Genomic DNA, 20,857 nt, shown 5'->3' with positions numbered 1-20,857 from the left:
ATAAGTTATGGATGGGTAGATGTCACATGTAAAATAGTCCACAGAAGTATTCCTCTATCAACTATAGAAAAAAATTCTATTTGAATATTGCTTTTATAGTCCTCAGCATTTACTGAGTGCCAGACCCTCAAAGTCAATCCTTTAAACACTTATTTTGTTTATTGTAATCACTATCTTCTAGCTTTAAGTTGAAGACTTTTCATGGGTTTCACAAAGCAATAGGATTACCTGTTAGCTTCTATTTAAAAGAAAGAAGGGATCAAAATAAATGTATGTCTGCAAATCTTTATTTGTTCTTTCTAGATATATATGACAGTAGAGTATATTTTGACATATTAGTCATACATAGAATAAGTATAACTTGTTCCAGTTAGGATTCCATTATTGTGGTTGTACATGATGTGGAGTTACATTGGTCATGTATTCATATGTAAGGATAGGAAAGATATGTCCAATTCATTCTACAGTCTTTCTTATTCCCATCCCCCACCCTTCCCTTCATTCCCCTTTGTCTAGTTCAATGAACTTCTAATCCCTTCTCTTATTGTGGAATATCATTTGCATACTACAGTGACACAGCCACTTCAATGTTTACAGCAGCTCAATTTACAATAGTCAAGCTACGGAACCAACCTAGGTGCCCTTCAACAGATGAATGGACAAAGAAAATGTGTTATCTGTACACAATGGAATATTACTGAGCCATAAAGAATGAAATTATGGCATTTGCTGGTAAATGAAACTGGAGAATACCATGCTAAATGAAATAAGCCAGTCCCAAAAAAACAAAGGCAGAATGTTCTGTCAGCAAATCTTTCCCAACAAAATTATCAGATACACTTAGCTTTACCACAACTCCAGAGCTAGCTAGGACTGATCCTGTAAGAGTGCATTCAGACCAAGGTATTGGGGCCTGGAATACTGGAGCCTGAGACGGCTATAAAAAATTTATTTTTAAAAATTAAGGGGGTGGAAGAACAACAAGGAGAACTGGGTGTGTGGTATAAATCAGTGGCAGAGTGTTGCCTAGCATACACAAGGACCTGGGTTCAATCCTTGGAACCACAAAATAATATAAAAATTTTTAAAAGAACAAAAGCAGAACAAAACACACCAAAACTGAAAAATACTACATATTAAAACTTACCCTGAAATATAAGCACAGATGCAACAAGCTGACCTGTTGCATATATAGGTTTCTTTTCCTCATTTCACTTTATCTAAGCTAATCTTTAAAGATCTTCAAATTTGCCAGATGTGGTGGCACATGCTTGTAATCCCAGTGGCTTGGGAGGCTGAGGCAGCAGGATCAAGAGTTCAAAGTCAGCCTCAGCAATTTAGTGAGGCCCTAAGCAACGCAGCAAGACCCTGTCTCCAAATAAAATATTTAAAAAAAAAAAAAAAAAAAAAAAGGGGCTGGGGGATGTGGCTCAGTGGTTCAATCCCTGGAACAAAAAAAAAAAAAAAAAAAAAAAAAGAGCTTCAGACTTACTAGCCTTGTTTTTAGCTTTGATGACATGCTCCTTGAATTTGCATTACTGCATTTCTCAAATTTTAAAAAGCTCTGCTTTTAGGCTCTTGTTCCTTAATAATTCAAGCTTGCCTGGTTACCAGAAGCAAAAACACTTTTTCAAAGATACAGATTCCTAGCTTCATTTCAGAATACAGAACCAAAATATCTAGAGCTGGTGGTGTGTGTGTGTGTGATGAAAATCATTTTCAAAAAACCCAACTTAGTAGTTGCTGGTGGATAGAGGAAAGGGGAACTGCCTGATGGGTATAAGAGTTTTTTTTTTGGGGGGGGGGGGGGGGGGCGGGGTGAAAAAATGTTCTGGAATTAGTGGTGACAGTTACACATCATTGGGGAAAAAAAACACTGAAATGTACTTCAAAACAGTGAATTATGTGTTATGTGAATTTTATTTCAATTTTATAAAAAAGCTTTCCAGAAAGTACAGGTTTAATAATTCTGAAACCATTATACATGTACATACTGGAAATGAACAACTGAGTAAATGGATGTTGAATGGTGTGAGCCAGATTTGTCACTTTTGGAATGGGAAGTTAAGTAGGTAAGTCAAGATAATGCTAGAATGTAGTATCAGGTTACAGCTGGAGTTATCAATATGAACTCATGTTTGGTTTAATATATAGGTGCAGATGGTTACATACAATATTTATAGATATGTATATAGAATTGGTATATACACATATTCCTTTCCAATATCAGCTGTGAGTTACAAGCAGAAATAACTCAGCACCAAGATGCATATCCAAGATGCAGATCTTTGTTATTATATGTCCATTTATTTTATTACTATAATGAGATCTAAGGCTGGTACTTATAAAATACAGAGGTTGGAGATTCAAAGGTATGGTACAGGCATCTACTGAGGGCCTAAAGGTGGATGGCATCAAAACAGCGGGAGCACATGTGAGAGACAGAAAGAGATCACAATGTCAGGAAGAAAAAGAGATTTCAAGGGTCAGCCTTGCTCTTGTAACAACTCTCTTTAGAACTAACTCTGGTCCCACTTTAATCCCTTCCAGGGACACCAAGAACAGTCACCTAATTCCCATTAGGTTCTATCTTTTAAAGGTCTTATCACCTCTTAATATCAACACAATGCAGACAAATCTTTCACACATGAACCCTTGGAAGATAAATCACACATCCAAATCATAGCCATTATCAACACCTTTCTCTAATAAAAGTGTTCCTCAGAGAAATAGTACTAAGGCAGGATATATACAAGAGAATCTTATACTGATAGAAATTAAGGAGATAATCAAAAATATGCATAAATATATAAAACACAACAATGGTGGACATTATCAAAGGCATACAGGTGTCAACTGAGAGAGACCCCACTGGGGAAAGAAAAAAAAATTGGGCAAGAGAATGAGTAAAATACTATTATAGACCAAGATATAAATATCCATGCATCCATAGTGATATAAGTGATTGAATAAATAAATGGAGAGAACAGATAAATCTTCCATGAAGTACACATAGTTTATGCAGATATTCTGCTTCTAAAGAAGTGGAGCATAAGTCCCCACTCTGTTAAGTCTGGGCTGGGTATAGTGACTTCCTTTCAAAGAGTAAAGAAAGGTGAGGGAGGGAGTAACAGTACTCTAGAAAGACCTAACAAATATACTACTGTGTCAGCCAGGTGATCAAAGTTAAAATCAATGGTGGTAAGTCATATTGATAGTATATACCCTTGATTGATGAAAATGACAATTTACCTGTGTAATCCTCCTCCCCAAACCAGTCTAATCATGGAAAAAAAACCTACAACAAATTCCAATAGGGGATCATCCTACAAATATCTAATCAATACTCCTTAAAACTGTCAAGGTAAGACTGAGAAACCTAAGTCATGATTACTAAATTTTATATAATGTGGCATCCTGGAGGGGATGCAGAACAGAAAAAGAACCTCAAGAAATCTGAAGGAAATACAGACTTTGGCTAATCATAATGTATAAATACTGGCTTATCATTTGTGAAAAATTTACCCCATTAACACAAGTTATTAAGAACAGAGAAAACTGGTGTAATGTATAAAGAACTTTGAAATTTTTCTGCAAATCTAAAACTATTCTGAAGCAAAAATTCACCTAAAAGAAAAATGCTCCCCAGGTAATTTTGATGGCTTGGGAATCAGTAAGAAACAACTCTCTCCACCCTTTTCAGAGTATCTACATGCCTTCTAGTCACTTTATGTTGATTTTTTTGTCACAGCAGTTATTTCTACCTACAGTCCTATTCCCCAGTCTGGTTTACTTCGAAACTCACATCCCACATTCTGGGGGTTGCTTAAGTTAACATCTATCAAAACTTTTCCCACCCTACTTCATCCACTTATTCTCTATTTTGCTTCTTCAGAATTTTGTTAATATACTTTTCAATTTGCCTACTGTGGTAATCACCATTTTTCTATTTATTTCTGAAAAGAAGAAAACCTATGCTATCATTTTGGTTGCATTGTTTTTAAATTTGTGATTAAATATATATAGCAAATTTGCCACTTTAATTATATTTTAAGTATTTTTAAGTACATTTTTAAAAATATTTTTTAGTTATAGATGGACACAATATCTTTATTTATTTTTATGTGGTGCTGAGGATTGAACCCAGTGCCTCACATGTGTAAGGCAAGTGCTCCACCACTGAGCTATAGCCCCAGTCATTTTTAAGTATATTTTAAGTTATTTTAAGTATACAGTTTTGTGGCATTAGGTATATCCACACTGTTTCACAACCATCACTACCACCTATCTCTAAACTTTTTCATCTTCCTTCCTCCCAGCTTCTGATAGTCATCATCACTCTACTTTCTCCAGAAGGTGACTACTCAAGCCCTTTTGTAACCGGCTTAATTCACTCAGCATAAAGACTTCAAAGTTCTGACACATACTACAACATTCCATTTCCATGCTCTTTCCTGTAAGGTTATGTAATATTCCATTATATGTATGTAACACATTTTACAATCCATTCCATTCATTAACGGGTATTTAGGTTGTTTCCATTTAAGATTTGGATACAAAATGTTTCCCAAAAGTTCCTGTGATAATGTGCAAACTGTATGCAGGTAAAATGATTGGATGGTGAGAACTGTAACCTAATCAGCCCATCCTAGTTTGAACAAACTAACAGGGTGGTAACTGCAGGCAGGCAGTTGGGCATGGCTGAAGAAGGTGTATCACTGGGGGCATGCCCTGGAAGGATTCATCTTCCATGTTGCCCCTTTCCCCTTCTCTCCCTCTCTCTGCTTCCTGGCTTCCATAGAAGCTTCCCTCCACCACACCCTTTCACCTTGACCTGCTCTCATCTTGGGCCCAGAGCAATGGACTCAGCAGACCATGGTCTAAACTTCTGAAACCTTGAACCAAAATAAAAACTTTCCCTCTTCTAGTTGTTCTTGTTGAGTATTTTGATAACAGTGACAAGATGCTGAGTAACACACATTTATCTTTCAGCTGCTATCAACGATGCTGCTAAACATGAATGAACAACATATTTTTGATGTCTGTAATTTTCTTAAGTCCTTTGCTTTTACATTTTTTCTCTACCCCAAGACCAGAAAATATACTTATTCCTTTAATTTCTTTTAATGTTTAATTCTTCCAACTTATTTCCCTGTAATGCCAACCTAAAAAAAAATCACAATCTTATTCTTTTATGTAATTTTCTGAACTTTTTAATCTATTCTATTCCTCTCTCCATTTTGTGTCAATACTACAATATTGTTTTCTCATACTGATTTTAGTCCTTCCCCATTTTTCTTTTTCAAAATTATCTTGACAATCTCACCAAATATATTTTAGAATTAATTTGACAAGTTAAAAAGATTGGTACCTAAGTAAAAGAAATAACCATAAAAATTAAACCATCTAAGTACTAGGAAAAAAAAATCCTTTGGTGGGGAAACTTTTCCAAAATGTGATTATGAAAGCTAAAAAAGCATTTTTTTAAAGTCCTAAGTAAAAATTTAAAACTACAATACCATAAATGTAAGTCAAAAGACAAATGAAAACATTTGCAAAACTTGGGAAACAAATAATCAGAAAGTTATAGTCAATCAAAAACAAGGACTAAAATTTAACTCAAGAGAAGGCAATTCAAAGAATAAAAATATTGAGTAAACATAGAGAATTCATATTCATAATTTTAAAACTACAAAATAATGACAATATCTCACTTAAAACTCTGACAAAAGATTAAGGCTGTGTTGGCAAGCATACAGGAAAACCAGCATTCTCATACATTAATTGCTAGTGGGGAAGAGATTTTGGATATCCTCTTCAGAATTTGGCAGAAACCATCAAAATAAAAATACATGGTCCAGGAATGGGTGGTGCATGTCTGTAATCCCAGCAGCTAGGGAGACTGAGGCAAGAGGATCTCAAGTTCAATGCCAGTCTCAGCAAAAGAGAGGTGCTAAGCAACTCAGTGAGACACTGTCTGTAAATAAAATACAAAATAGGGCTGGGGATGTGGCTCAATGATGGAGTGCCTCTGATTTCAATCCCCAGCACTCCCCTCCCCCCAAATTTAAGTTCAGTAAAAATCAATAAAATTCAAGCAGAACAATGATATATCAGATATTTTGTTTTTAAAAATCATTCTGGCTGCTGCCTATAAAGACGGGGTTGTGTAAGTGGGGAGTACAGGCAAGAACAAAAGTAGGGAAATAATTTGGAAAGATTTTGAAATAGTTTATTCAAGAAGTGATTGTGATTAGGGTGGTAGCATTTGAGATGGGAAAGTATGGATTTTATTTCATTTATTTTATTTTTTATTTTTTGGTACCTGGGGACTGAACCCAGGAGCACTTAACCACTGAGCCACATCCCCAACCCTTTCTATATTTTATTTTGAGACAGGATCTTGCTGAGTTGCTTAGGACTTCACTAAGTTGCTGACACTGGCTTTGAAGTCGAGATCCTCCTCCCTCAGCCTCCTGAGCTACTGGGATTACAGGTGTGTACCATCACACTTGGCTGAACCTAAAATTTAAACTCAAACTAAACCATCTATACTGTATGAAGCTGAATTAAAAGTAACAAAAACAGAAAGAATTTTAAAAAGACATTTAAAATCCTCAAAGAGACAGAAGATTGATAAAAAGAACCAGGGATATACAATTATAAAGAACTGAAAAGAAATATAGGATATGAACATGTAATAACTAAAACAAAGAACTCTACTGACTAGATAAATAATGGAATGGATAAGCCAAAGAATATATTAGTAAGCTAGAAAGGTTATAGTCCTAGAAGCAATTTAAAAAAAAAGACATTTTGGTCAACAAAAGATAGCAGATACAACAGTGGTACCATAAGGTTATAACACAGTCTAGGTGTGCAGAAGGCAATACCACCTAGGACTGTGTAAGAACACTCTATGACACTCGCGTAATGATTAAATCATTTAATGACATATTTCTCAAAGTGAATCTTCATCATTAAGTAATGACAGTGCTATAATTACCAGGGAGAAAAATGGACAGAAGAAAATATTTGAAAAAAATGACCATGATTTCTCAGAAAAGATGTGAAAACTTCAGATTAAAATGTCTGAAATATGTCCTGGCACACAGCAGGATACCATACGTTAAATACTGGTTGAATTACTGTATAAACATGAATCCCAAGGCAAAAGAATACAGAAAATTCTACTTACACATTGTGCTGAAACTGAAAAAGATGAAAAAATTCAAAATCAGATAAAGAGCAAATGCCCATGAACACATAGGGAAAGAAATCATCTTGACCCCAGAAATTCCTAAAAAGCAACATCAGAGGCAAGATAATAATAGCCACATTTTCAAAATTTTAAAAGGAAAAGAATTTCAAAATGAAATCATCAACTGAACTGAGTTATTTGAAAATAAGGGTTAATTTAAAGATATTTTCAGGTATAAAAAGGCCTTAGAGGGTTTACACACAAATACCTTGTTTGAAAATTGTTTTTGCATAGACACTAAAATATTTTAAATCTCTGAGAATGTAATGTAGTATCTGGAAGATTGCACAAATAACCTAAAAAAAGTATATTTCATAGAAAAAGAAAGAAAAAAGATGGATGGACAAAAGAATATCCCTAACAACCCAGAACAAAACTCCACATAGTATCAACATGGCTACCAGGAAAGGTCAGGGGATCAGAGGAAAGTAAGAAAGCACTTGGCTTAGAAGGACAACACATATTAAGACAGCAACTGTGGAAAATCAGTAGAAATATAAGTTGCAATAAAATAAATCAAATGTATGCTTTTGAAATAAAACAATAATCTACATAACAGAAGTCATAAAAATATTTAAAAATCAGTAAATAGAAATGTATATAATTTCCAACACGTGCGAAGACAAGAAATAAAACTAATCAAAAGGTTAAAAGTTGGGCTGGGGTTGTGGCTTAGTGGTAGAGAGCTTGCCTAGCACATGTAAGGCACTGGGTTTGATCCTCAGACATAAATAAATAAAATAAAGACACTGTGTCCATGTACAACTAAAAAAATAAAAAATAAATAAATTAAAAAAGAGACTACCAAAGGACTCTAAAAATGACTGAAAATAAAAGAACAGGAAAGAAGATATACCAAGAAATATGAACTCAGACTGGTAGATGGCCTTTTTTTTTTGGTCAAGCCAAAGGGAAAATTTACTGGGAAGAAGATGTGGGGGAAAGCCTGGCCAGCCCACACCTAGGGGACACACCTGGGAAATAAATTAGTTATATCTATTACACATCTACCCACACACAGGCTTGCACCTCTCCCCTCAGCAGCTCAGCAGCAGCAGGCTCCCCAGCACCATCTCCTAGGTCAGGCTCCTCTCCTGGTCCTCCAGCTCCTGGTGCACCTCCTCCATGAAGCCACCATCTTCATACTCATCAGGGGCCTCCCTGAGCAGCAGGCTCTCCGGTCTTGGTTGCAGCTACCAACGAAGGCTGGCTGGCACACATACACCAGTCTGTGGCTGTGGGGCTGGCAGAGGAGGCCCCTGGCACGTGGGCATCGGTCCAAACTCCCTCAGGCTCCAGCTCTCAGGTGATGAGATCCAGGAGCGGGCTGGCAGGGTCATGGCAGAGCTCATCCTCCACCGGCAGGGGTGTGTACACGAGGAACAGCAGACCTCTCTGGAAGGCACAGCACAGCCCAGGCTGGCAGTCCCTCTGGTTGTCACAGTTCCGTTGCCGCCTTCGGTGGCCTTTTTGTTGCAGTGACCCCAGACGCAAAGCTGGTCTCCACAGCACTCACTGTCCCGGGTGCAGAGCATTTGTTGCTCCCGGCACGGCTGGCAGGTGTACTGGAAGCTAGCGAACTGGCAGTACCTGGAGGATCCGCAGTCCTCGTCAATGACGCACTCGTGGCTCCTTTTGCCTTCTACGCCTCCCACAGATGTAATCGCTATCTCCGAAAAGACCGTCTGTCCAGTTTGGTTGTTGGTTATCTTGTGAATTTCTCGGTGCACGTGGATGGTGCTATTTCCCATCGAGGTGTCTGTGTGGTATCATTGTGATAGCTGGCAGGTAGGCTTGCCAGGTTCACTTCTGATAATGTCTTAGCAGCAGCTTCTTCTGCCTCCATCTTCTCCACCGCGCTGAGCAGTTTGTGCTGCGTGTCCTCCATCAGTTCCTCAACCTCTTGGAACATCTCGTTGAGGGTGGCCTCCTCCTACCGGAAACTGAGAGCTGGGCCTCGCTCAGTTGGAGCTGAAGTCGCTGTCGGTTCGGAGTCGGTGCGGGAGCCGTGGGGTCCACCACTGGCAGCAGCAGGCATAGCAGGGTGCCTCCGAGCCGCTGCATCTTTGCTTTGCACCGGCTGCCGCCGCCCGGATTGGACGGAGCTGCTAAGCAGGCAGAATCTGCTTGCGCCGGGCGGGAGGCTGTCACTGAGCTGCATGAGCCGGAGTGGTGCGGCTGACTGGAGGCTGGTGCAGGGATGCAGCAGCCATCGATGGACCTTTTTAAAAACCAATTTATGAATAATTCACTCTTTCTGGTCTGGGATTTTACTCAAGGAGTCTAGTTTCAGCTCTCTGCCATTGCTACGCCTGTGAATTCTACCACTGCATTAAAGCTCATACACTAAACATTATCTGTTTATTTTCTCCATGGGACCTGGCTTCAATTTTTGTTTACTGCTATCATTTTGAGTTCCTTTTCATTTTAGACACCTGTAGATTACCCTCCTTTCTCGCTTTCAAGTTCAGCTGTGTATTTTTACATGTTTTCTTTCCAGCATTTTCATACAATTGAAAAAGGGGGCTTTCACAGTTCTGCCATTTTGTCCAGAAATCCCCAGCACATGCACTTTAAACACAACTGAATGCAAAACCCAGATTAATTTCATCCTTTGGATTATAAAATGATAAAGTTCAACTCACACGGCTAGAAAAAGTAAATAAAATTATAATCTGAGTATAGTCCTTGGTGCATAATCCAAAATATTCCAATCCTCCCTCTAACTTACTACCAATTTTACATTCTACCTAAAGAAACCAAAACAAAACTTTGAGCATGGAATGGGAATTCCTAACTTTATCCTAGTTCCAGTTTCCACTGTCCCAGCTGTTCTGGGGGATTCCAGCTGTTCTGGGGGTAAAAAAATTGATCTGAAAAAAAAAAAAAAAAAAAAAAAGCAACTATAAAAGGACCAAATTATAGTAACAGATTTCACTGGCCCTTAAAGGATATACACTTAGGAAAGTGACTATTACTTTCTCTGTGATTTGATCTGGGAGCCTGAAGTCCAAAATTCTATTCTGAGATCTACCACTGACTTTTTGGTTGACCTTCATCATTTTTCAATACTGTTTCTTCTTGAAAGTAAAAGTAGATGGCATTTAAAATACTCTTTTCTTCCAAAATTCTGATTCCCGAATAAGAGGTTTGAAATAAATTTCATTCAAATACTAATGATACTTCTTTATGAACACAAAACTAATAGCTTAAATTACTAAGTAATCACAGGCATTCTTATTGCTGTTTTTCCCACATGCAAAGAAAGAATAAGCTACTAGTCAGAAACACTAGTATTTCCTTACTTAAAGACCAAACAACTTAACTGTCTCACATCTGAAAATGGGTTTTGAAAAACAATAATGCAAAGGTTCTCAAAATAAAGGACCAAGCTTCTGAGATATTAATGGGACTGCCTCTTCCCCTGAACCATTTAAGTCATTCAAATAAGAATTCGGTCTATCAAAGAGGAACAGGCTTTCTCTATCAAAACTTCTCAAAGTAGTGATTATCTTTCACCACTATCTTTTCTGGCTACTATTCCATAACATTTCTCAACAAAAATCTAATGGTTTAGTTCTATGAGCACATCATTTTCAAAATTCCACAAAAGTAAGCCTAGAGTACAGTTATATTTAGTCAGTCCAATATAAACAACCAAAATCTACTAATCCAAGCCAAGTCTAAGGCAAAATATATTGGGAATAATGAGCAAAGCAGAAAAAAGCATTAGAGGACAGGTTCTAATTGTAATGGGAAATTTTGACAAACTGGGTTTCAGTTTTCTCATTTTTAAATGAGGTCCATTCCAGCTCTAAAATCCTTTGTCTCCCCACTTCCTTTCCTCAAATGTATCTGAATAAATAAATGAATTTTAATTCTGCTCCAAACTTCAGCAAAAATGAACTGTGACATTAAATTATTTAACTATGGGTATTTCTTTTAGCTATTGTACCACAATTTGATCATGTAGTTATTCTTTCATTTAACATTTACTAAGTATCTGCATCCCATATAATGGAACTGAGATAAATAGAGATAAATAAGACACAATCCTAGCATGAAGTTTTTTTTTAAAAGAACAAAAGACAAGCTAATTACCACATGAAAAAATAAGTGCTAGGGAAGTGTTATAACACAAAGGATGACCCTTGGTGTGTTGAGTATAGAAGTAGGGATGAGGGAGAGGGGATAACACTAAAATAGTCTTAAGGGTGACTACAAGGCAGGTAGATATGGATGAGGTTAAGATGGGGAAGGATAAGCATGTGCACAGCTGTGATGCATGCCCACACAAGAAAATAGGCCACACTGAAAGGAAATCAAAAAAATGAAAGCACACTGAGATAGAAAATGAAGCTAAAGAAAAGTAGGAAAAGTCTTCATGAAACACCGTTTCACTCTGCAATTTGAACTTACAGCGACGAAAACTAATATAAGGCTTTGTAAAAGATAGTAACATAATTCAGGTAGTGTTTAGAAAGGTGCCCTTGATGAAACTCTGGAAGCTGAATTTGAGAGCAATTAGATGACGGACAAGGAGACCATTTAAAGTATAACCAAATTATGAGATAGGGTGGAAAAGCAAACAAGGAGGAGGCTACAATGACTTAAATGTCTAGCTCCAGCAAGAGGTAAAAATGCTTTGGAAACAATCTAAAGAAACAATCAGTGTTTATCTATTGCATTTATCTTCTAATAGTAATAAACAATACCTCAAATGTTTAAAGCACATAATTGTAAAAGATTAGTTTTTCAAAAAAATTGACAATAAACATCTTACTATAAGGAATCCCATTCTAACACCACATTTAGAATTCATAAATAATATAATTAGTTGAACTTACAATTATCTTGTGTTTGTGTGTGTACGAGAGAGAAATTTTTCCCTCCAGAAGTTAAGTGGGTATGTAAAATATTCATCTGTAGTCCAAAGGTTTGGCACAGCCAACTTTTAAGGATTTAAGATTCTGAAAGTGAGTTGCTTAGTTTACTGACGTTCTGGTCTTGGTTCTAAATTGTTGCAACCTCCATAAACCAGTAGAGGGCTGCAACAGCTCAGAGAAAATGGTTAGGCAGCTTTACTTGTATTTTTGCCACTGGGAACTGAAAAAATTACCAATGCTTAAGAAAAATCTAATAGCCAGGACATTCACTTCACTGTCAACAATGAAAAAAACCTTACGGATTCAAGGGGTCAGGTGTAAACTCTCAAATCCTAAAAAGCAGAAACACCCATAATTACAGATTCTGCCACCACCTCCTCTCTCTTCTTGCAAACAGGTAAACTATGTGAAAGCCAACTAAAATCTAACTTAAGAGTAACTGGGGGGAAAAATAAAATAAGTTAGCAATTCACCACTCACTTAGAGATCCCTAGCCCACAAGGCTGCTACTAAACTAATCTTCCTAAAACGATTATTTTGTTAGTTTACTCTTGCATCTACTTTATCAAATCTGTTTGGCAGGCAGTGTAGTGTATAAGTCTAATTTTCCTTTCAACGAATTTCAAGGTAGATTTCTACCTCATGTACACAATCTTTTCACCTCCTACTTAGATGCTCCTAATTACCGTACACAATGCACAACAGGGTTAAGATGGAAAAGGTCAGACTTCTGTTGATTACGTCACACTTGAGTTGAACTCTGAAGAAAGATTTACACAGGACTACAGGAGGGGAAAAGTTACTGTTGAGAAAGCTAATGCAAAGAAAGAAATCCACATGGGGGAAATTAATTAAGTATATAGGAGCTTCCTTTACATTTGTAATGTTTAATTTTTAAATTCATTATGCTATTTTTGTATCTCTTAAATTACCTTCTGGTAATATTACAAAATAAAAACAAAGTTTAGGTACTTCAATTTTGCCTCCTCTTCCACCTCTCTCAAAAGACAAGCTATTACAGCCAATCTTTTCAACATGTCGTAACAATTATGAATAAGCCTGGTGACATTCTAAGCACTATTTACAGCTTAAGCTCAAATAGCACCCTATCTCACTCTTACTGCTTACTTTTCAAATCACAGACACATACTTTAGCCTTAAGTAAATGGAAATAACTCTTTAATTGCAGGGATGACAAGTAATATCAGTGGTGGCACATAAAGTAAAACTAGATTAGTATCATTAAAAAAAAAAAAAAAAAAAAAAAAAGAGCTTACAATAATCACTGCTTCTGCAATGTAAGTCTGTGATTTCCAAAACTTCTTTACCTCTGCCCAAACTCTTTATGCAGTTATGGAGAACTGTAATTAATACCCTACAGGAAAGAAATGCTAAAGGAAGCAATTTCTAATTCACATACTTCTATCCTGACCTAACTATATTGTGATTTTAACATCACTTCAATTAAAGTTTAAAATTGTCACTTCCATGATCTCATATCAGGATTGAACTGTTTAGATCTTACTTTAGTCCTAATCTGCTACCTCACTTTTTCTCTTTCCCATGCCCTTTCTAACATAAACCTAGCTCCTCCTATACCAAGCATAAGAATCCAGGACTACTGTATATTTTGGGGCATTCGAAGGAAAACACACTCCACAATGGTTTACGATAGTAATATGTGTTGAGGTAGCTCTTCTGATCCGAATACTTAAGAATTACAAGCTGTTTTCCTGCCAAAGTATGTTGATAAGAATGATAAGGAGAAATGCAGTAATGAGGGACTGGAGCAGAGTAAGTCCACTACAACTGTAACAAAATAATATGAAAAGGTTGGTACTTTGAAAACTCCAACTCCAAATGAGAAAATATAAGTACATATTTAGTTTCATTTTTTAAATAAAACATTTCCTGATATATAACCATACAAATGTTTTTGAACCAAAAAAAAAAAAAAAGGAAAATCTCACTGGTGGTACAAATATTAAAAAAACTTTGTTAAAGGAAATACACTATAAAAATACCTAAAAATGAAATTTAGAACTATTTAAGAATGTGAGAATGATATATCAAAAACTAAATTTTCAAGTCAGTGGTTCTTAGTCTTTTTTGGAGACCTATTTTTTTAATTTGTTCTTTTTAGATATACATGATAGTAGAGTGTATTTTGATACATTACACATATATGGAGCATAACTTATTCTAATTAGAATCCCATTCTTGTGGCTGTGCATGATGTGGAGTTTCACTGTGGTTATTTAGAGACCTATTTTAAAATCTAAATTCCAAAGATCCTATTCTCTAAACACATGTTCATTAAAAAAATTTACAACTTCGAAATATTGACAGAACCTCTTCCTAATTATAGATCCTTGTTTTAAGTAATTTATCTCCTCCTGCTAGACTTTAAGTTTCCCATACTCAGAGATACATGTCTTCTTCAGATACATCCTTAGCACTGGGGCCCAAAATCTTACAACTTAAGAATCTTTCCAATGATCTTCTTTTCATCTGAATTCCACATAATTTCTAGATTATCAAATATAGAATATTGTAATTATACCTGTATCAGTCCATTAGCACTTCATAATGAGTAGACTCAAGTTTGAGACTCCTTGCTCTTTTCTGTGCTCAAAGGACTCTCACTGTTTTCAGCTAACAGAGGTGTGTACAAAAGCTATAGGCAAATTCTTGGACCAGGGATGTGAATGGAATAATAAAAGAGTTTAAAGAGGTATCACCCCTCTTAGAACTCAGGAGAAACCCAGATACTCTCAGGATTTGTGAAGGAGTAGTGCTGCTGTAAGAGTTACAATGCAAAAGATAAATGGTAAATCAGGAAAAATACTTGTAACAAACAAAAAGACACTCTCTACTATATGAAGGTTGTGCATTAAGAGGTTGGAGAATTGTTAACCTTTTTATTATACAGTTTTTACTATAACGAAAGGATATACTAATTTTATAATATAAAAAAAGTTAGAATATTATTTGTCTAAATCTTTTGACTGCTACTCCTAGATGTCTTGTGTAAGAAGGAGAGAAAGAAAAATGGCCAACAAATATGAAGTGTCAATTCACAGAAGAGAAAATGCAAATGATTATTTCCCTACATATTAGCTAGTGATCCAAATTACTACAGCTAAAGTCAATACCTTTCACAACTAAAGACAAAAACCTTCAAATATAAAAGTGGTAATAGGATTTATACTTAATAATACAAATATAAGTATATATAAGTACAGATTTTTCACTGAGTGTTTGCAAAGCAAGAGAACACTAACACCTGAAAGAGGAGGAGCCATGAAGGGGGGAAAAGGACAAAGGAAAGAATGAGTAAGCCAATTTGCTGCCAATCATTCTTGTTTACTTTCAGTAACATGAGGACAAAAAATTGGGGAAAGAGGTATTTTTTGTCTTGTTCAACTGTAGCTCAAACAGAACATTCTTCTTCATTCTTGAGATGCTTTTACAAATTCTGGAAGATAGGAATACCTTCTGAAGACTGAGTGACAACCACTGGATAATCACCTCAACAAAAAATACGTGAATGAATTGAGTTGATTATAATCAAGAAAATGTTTCTCAAATAGACTGACATTTATATAACACTTCTAGATTTCAAGTTAAATAGTATCTAGAGTTGGAGATATCCCAATGACAGCTTACTGCAATGTTTTCCTAACCAGACGTGTAAGATACCTACTCTGGTCATGTATTAAAATGATGTACATGCTAACATATATACCTAATATGCAGCTCATAAGAGTTCTTGTCCGTACAAAATTTCTAAATAGTGAGAATTAAAATCTGCTCATGCTTCTCTTACCTGAGTGAATTTCAAAGAAGTTGATCACTCCAGATAATTTTAACCTAGGTTCAATCCATAGCTTGGTATCATCAGATTAGCTGACAAACTTTGTTTCACCTAGCTCACAGAGTGTGAAATTAAAAAGAGATCAGATGTAAAAAGTACTTTGTAAACTACAAAGTACTATAACTTTAAAGGCACTCTTTTATCTTGAGTTGATATAGCTATTTCTAGGCAGAAGAGTACAACACATGATTCTTGCTCTGTTTAAGAAAGCAGAATGCTGACAAAACTATACAGGAGGAAAACCAATCTGATATCTGAGGAACTATGCAGTGCACTTGTAACACTTTCACTAAGTAATGAAGGAAATAACATATTCCCTCCATTATAACCCACATAAAAACTGATAACCAGCAATGCAAACTGCTACATATTTTCAATCAATTAGTGCAATAAACAGATATTATGGAATTGGCCAAAAACAATTCTATTTTAAAATTTTTAGAATTTTTAAAAGCCAAAGAAAACTTACTTCCACCCTACAATTTGCAGCTTCATAAATTACTTCATGTACTTATATTGACTGGCTGTGTTTCTGCATTTAAACTGATTTTCTAAGGATTTGAGTTAAAATTTAAATTTGCACAAATTTTGTTTGGAACATCTCACTAACCAGAAAACCCAGTCTTGGATGCTAACTTTCTAACTTGAACAAACTCAAATTTTCTATTGCTGGATCTATTCCTTTATAAAAGTGCTGAATTAATTTGGTAAGTTATCTTTTTTCCTTCAGTGATTATGATTAATAGCTTATTAGAATGACATCAATATTAAGGTGGAGTTTTTTAGGAGAGCTTCTTGTAACATTAACAATTGTAGCCCTTCTGGAGCTGATGGAACAACCTGCTTTTTACAATTGATGTAAAAATGAGAATTACACAGCAACAACTACATCACCATCTCATTGTTGGCTTATTTTCTGTGATTTTTCTTTTCTTTTTTGACTACCCTGTAGAAGATAGAATAGCTAGCCGCCAAAGCATTTTTCATGAAGACTGAAATTCAAAAAGCACTGCCTTAAAATTCTTCAAATCCAGCTAACTGCTCTTAATTAGAGAGAGGCAAAGCACCAAGCTATGGTTAAGAAAGGGGACAATGGAATCTTTTACTTACTTAGCTAGTAAACATTTAACATTACCATAACTATGTACAGTTCAGTTTCTTCTTCTATATATTAGAATAACAACAGTATATGTTTTTATGAAGTTAAAAATTACATAAAACACTGTACTTATGCAGTGAATATGCACTCACACATTCTAAGTACTCAACAAAGTTATCTACATTTATCAACATTTTTATTTTCAGGGTTACACACACTCTGGTAATCTATGTAATACTGATATAATTGATTTCCAGTATTATCAATTTAAAGCCCCAAGGGTGAAGAAAGTTTTTAAACTTAATACCAAAGGCATAAATATTTTAATATTTATGTATATTTCAGAATAACCTTAATATGAACTATTTAAGACTGAGTTTATAAAGGAAATTATCTGCCTATCTGCCATATCTGCAGACTGATACTTTCATTATTATTTTGAAGAAGTCACTGTAAAAGAAACAGATTATGCATGCATTAAAGTATACAGGAATGTTTTCAACTGTTACACAAAGAAATGTTATATTCTCTATGGGAAGACAGGCTTTAACAACTGCAATATTTAAAATGTTCATAAGCAGCTTTACTAAGATTAGAACTAAGTGGGGATCAGAAAAATGTTCCTACAGGGAGTTACAATCTGAAACACAGCAGGTGCAGAAAACAAAAAAGTGAGGACAAAGCAAAAACATAAGGATCTAAACATCTGTTACCCTTTAAGAATTCCATTTTCCTTTAAAAAAAAAAAAAAAGGTAGTATCCCCTTTTATCTGTTTAAAATTTACAGTGTAAAATGTGTTTTCTATTCACTGCTTTCATTTGTTCAATGAAATGGTGCTATAACAATCTATTTTTAATAGACTAAGAAGCCAAGACTCTGAAACTTAATGTGATTTATCAAAAAACCCTGTTAGAAAGCAACAAATTTACCCTATGTAAATTTATGATTACACAAATGATATGCCTTTACTCCATGTACAGAGAAACAACATGTATCCCATTTGTTTACAATAAAAAAAAGAATAAAAATGAAGAATGTCTTTCAAAAAAAAGTGACAAATCATGGGGTGGGGAGGAAAGATGACAGAATGAGACAAACATCACTACCCTATGTACATGTATGATTAACTAATGGTGTGACTCTACTTCGTGTACAACCAGAGAAATAATAGTCATACCCAATTTATGTACAATGAATCAAAATAAATATGTAAATAAAAAAGAAAGTGACAAGAGTTTAAACACAGGTCCTCTCATCTCAGATTTCAATATTCTTTCCACTACTCCATAAAACTTTTTATTTTTTTGGTACCAGGAATTGAATCCAGGGGAGCTTTACCACTGAGCCACATCCCCAGCGTTTTTTGAGACAGGGTCCCTAAATTGCTGAAACTGGCTATGAACTTGGAATCCTCCCTCCTCAGCTCACAAGCCACTGGAATTATAGGACTGTGCATAGTTACTTCTAAAAGAGAAATAAGCATCTCACGTGATGGAGGGGCCAGGAACCTCCAGGCAAAACCACACAGTTCTAACCAGCTACAGACTATTTCACAGGATTAAAAATTATCTGATTTACAGACTAGCTGTAAGTGATTTTACCTTGCCAGCCTATATTTCTCATCTGTAAAATGAGGAACATGCATTAGAAAATTTTAGGTCTATTCCAGATTTAAGGACAAATCTCCAGGACTCTACCATTTACAAAGCAAAGGCATTTTACAAACACATGCTGTTAGCAACAAATTACAAGTCAAATGACTAACTGTTCATAGTCGCTTCTAAAGCAGCATATTACTGGAGAAGTTTGTCAAGGCTATGCGACAGATTTTAGTACAATTTCATTAAATTTATAAACAGAAAGCATGAGGGCATGGTGGTACAAATCTGTAATCCCAGTGGATCGGGAGTTGAAAGTCAGGCTCAGCAAAAGCAAGGTGCTAAGCAACTCATTGAGACCCTGTTTGTAAATAAAATACAAAATAGGGCTGGGGATGTGGCTCAATGGTCCAGTGCCCTGGAGTTCAATCCCTGGTACCAAAAATAAATAAAAATAAATCATAAATAATAAATTTATATACAGAAAGCAAACTAAACCTTTTGCAGACTATGACAGAAATGACTGATCTCACTAACAATTCTCCTTTTGTACTGAAATGTTCTTGCAACATAAAAAATAGTATAATTTTTTTAAACTACAGGTCAAATAATACCAAGAAATTGAAAAAAAATACAATTATCCTTTATACTTTTGAGAATAAAAATCTCTTTCCCTAGGAAGTGTTTCCATATATGCCAACTGACTACCATTTCTCCACTCTACCTCAGATGCATACATTTTCCAAAAACTTCTATAGGGAAAAAAGTTAATACTGGAATTTGGATAAACATCTTCCTTTTATATTCACTCCACTGACTGGAGACTTGTCTCCAAATAAAATCAATTATTTTCCTGGTTATTAAAGAACTTATACCAGAGACAGTAAAACATTTTCAGCTACTGAGTTCTTTCCTTGTCTGCATATTTTTGTTCTCAGTACTCTTCCTCCAGTATTCTTCATGGAATATACATCCAAGGATTTCCACTTTTCCAACTCTGCTTAGTTCATAAAACTATTCTAACTACAAATTCTAAATGACTACAAAAACTCTAAAAGATGAACACTAAAGACAGCATACTTTCAACGCAAATTTTCCTTCCACGAATCCACTTAATACACTATTTTTCCTTCATTTTAACAACTTGCCCGTCTCTAAAATAGGACACATACCCTGAATAGTTAAGCTTGACATAAGTCAACCTGTCTGAAGAGCTTTAGAAATTTAATTAGTGCTTATATTCTAAAAAATTATTAAGTAGTGAAACCTTTCTCTCCATATCTATAATCTCCAGGAGAAGCATTTTAAATCTTCACAGATTTTTGTTTTTAGCCCAAATTAAAGACTATTCTCCACAAGATTAGTTAATATAACGTCTTCATCTTACATAGTCGACACTATCTCATTTTGCTTTTAAGCCACTTGGCACCAATAAAGCCTATGTCCTGCCAATTCTGAGCTAATCTCCAGGAAAGCCTTTGTATAAGGATTGAAGAAATTGAAGCAGATCAGTGCTCAAGATTTTTAACTGCCTACTTGGGCATAAGAACAGTTACATTAGTCAAAAAATAGCATTTTACTATGTCTCCTCCCTTTATAATTCACAGACCATTTTAAAATAAAAAAGATTTCATAACCCAGAATACAAATTCACTTCAATTTCAGTATTAAAGATAATCTCAAAGCGTTACAGATCACTAGATTCCCACATTTCACTGGAGTTCGAGGTTTACCCAACGGGTGTCCTGTGGAAAACACAATGCCGACGAATACACTGCTTGAAACGTTTCCTAGTTACAACTAGTGCAATGTCGTTCATTTCCCATCCCAAACAGTTTCTTACTGTGATTATTAAAACAGCTGTCAGCTGAGCCTCAGAAACCTCTTTGTACAACCGTTTGTTCAGCGCTTTGGGATCGCGAGGATGCGTCATCTCACATTACTCTTCAAAATGAGATCCAAGAACCCGACGTGCTCCAAGGATCTTTGAACATCATTCCAACCAGCGCTTGAACAACGATGAAAAGACCTGAATGCCCAATGCGGCAAGGATAGATTAGGCGCAGACAGAACTGCAGCGGTTCTCCTTTCTCTTGGACTTCTAGGGAGAAATTTCCCTTCTCGCTTTCACCTAC

At 35.6% G+C, this 20,857-nt stretch overlaps 1 protein-coding gene and 1 pseudogene across 8 annotated transcripts in view; both read right to left on the bottom strand.

Moving 5' to 3' along the window:
- The window catches only part of ANKRD12 (ankyrin repeat domain 12), a 143,810-nt gene that overhangs the window by 122,155 nt on the left and 798 nt on the right, over positions 1 to 20,857 (bottom strand). The window lies entirely within an intron of this gene.
- On the bottom strand, positions 1,557 to 20,848 carry LOC306642695 (dickkopf-related protein 3-like; annotated as a pseudogene). Its single transcript has one exon. The product of its transcript is annotated as a dickkopf-related protein 3-like (transcript).

This window comes from Sciurus vulgaris, assembly GCF_902686455.1.
Source record: "Sciurus vulgaris genome assembly, chromosome: 13".
Classification (NCBI taxonomy): Eukaryota; Metazoa; Chordata; class Mammalia; order Rodentia; family Sciuridae; genus Sciurus; species Sciurus vulgaris.
Note: the sequence above shows the minus strand (reverse complement) of the source record. Positions and strands in the feature narration are given on the sequence as shown.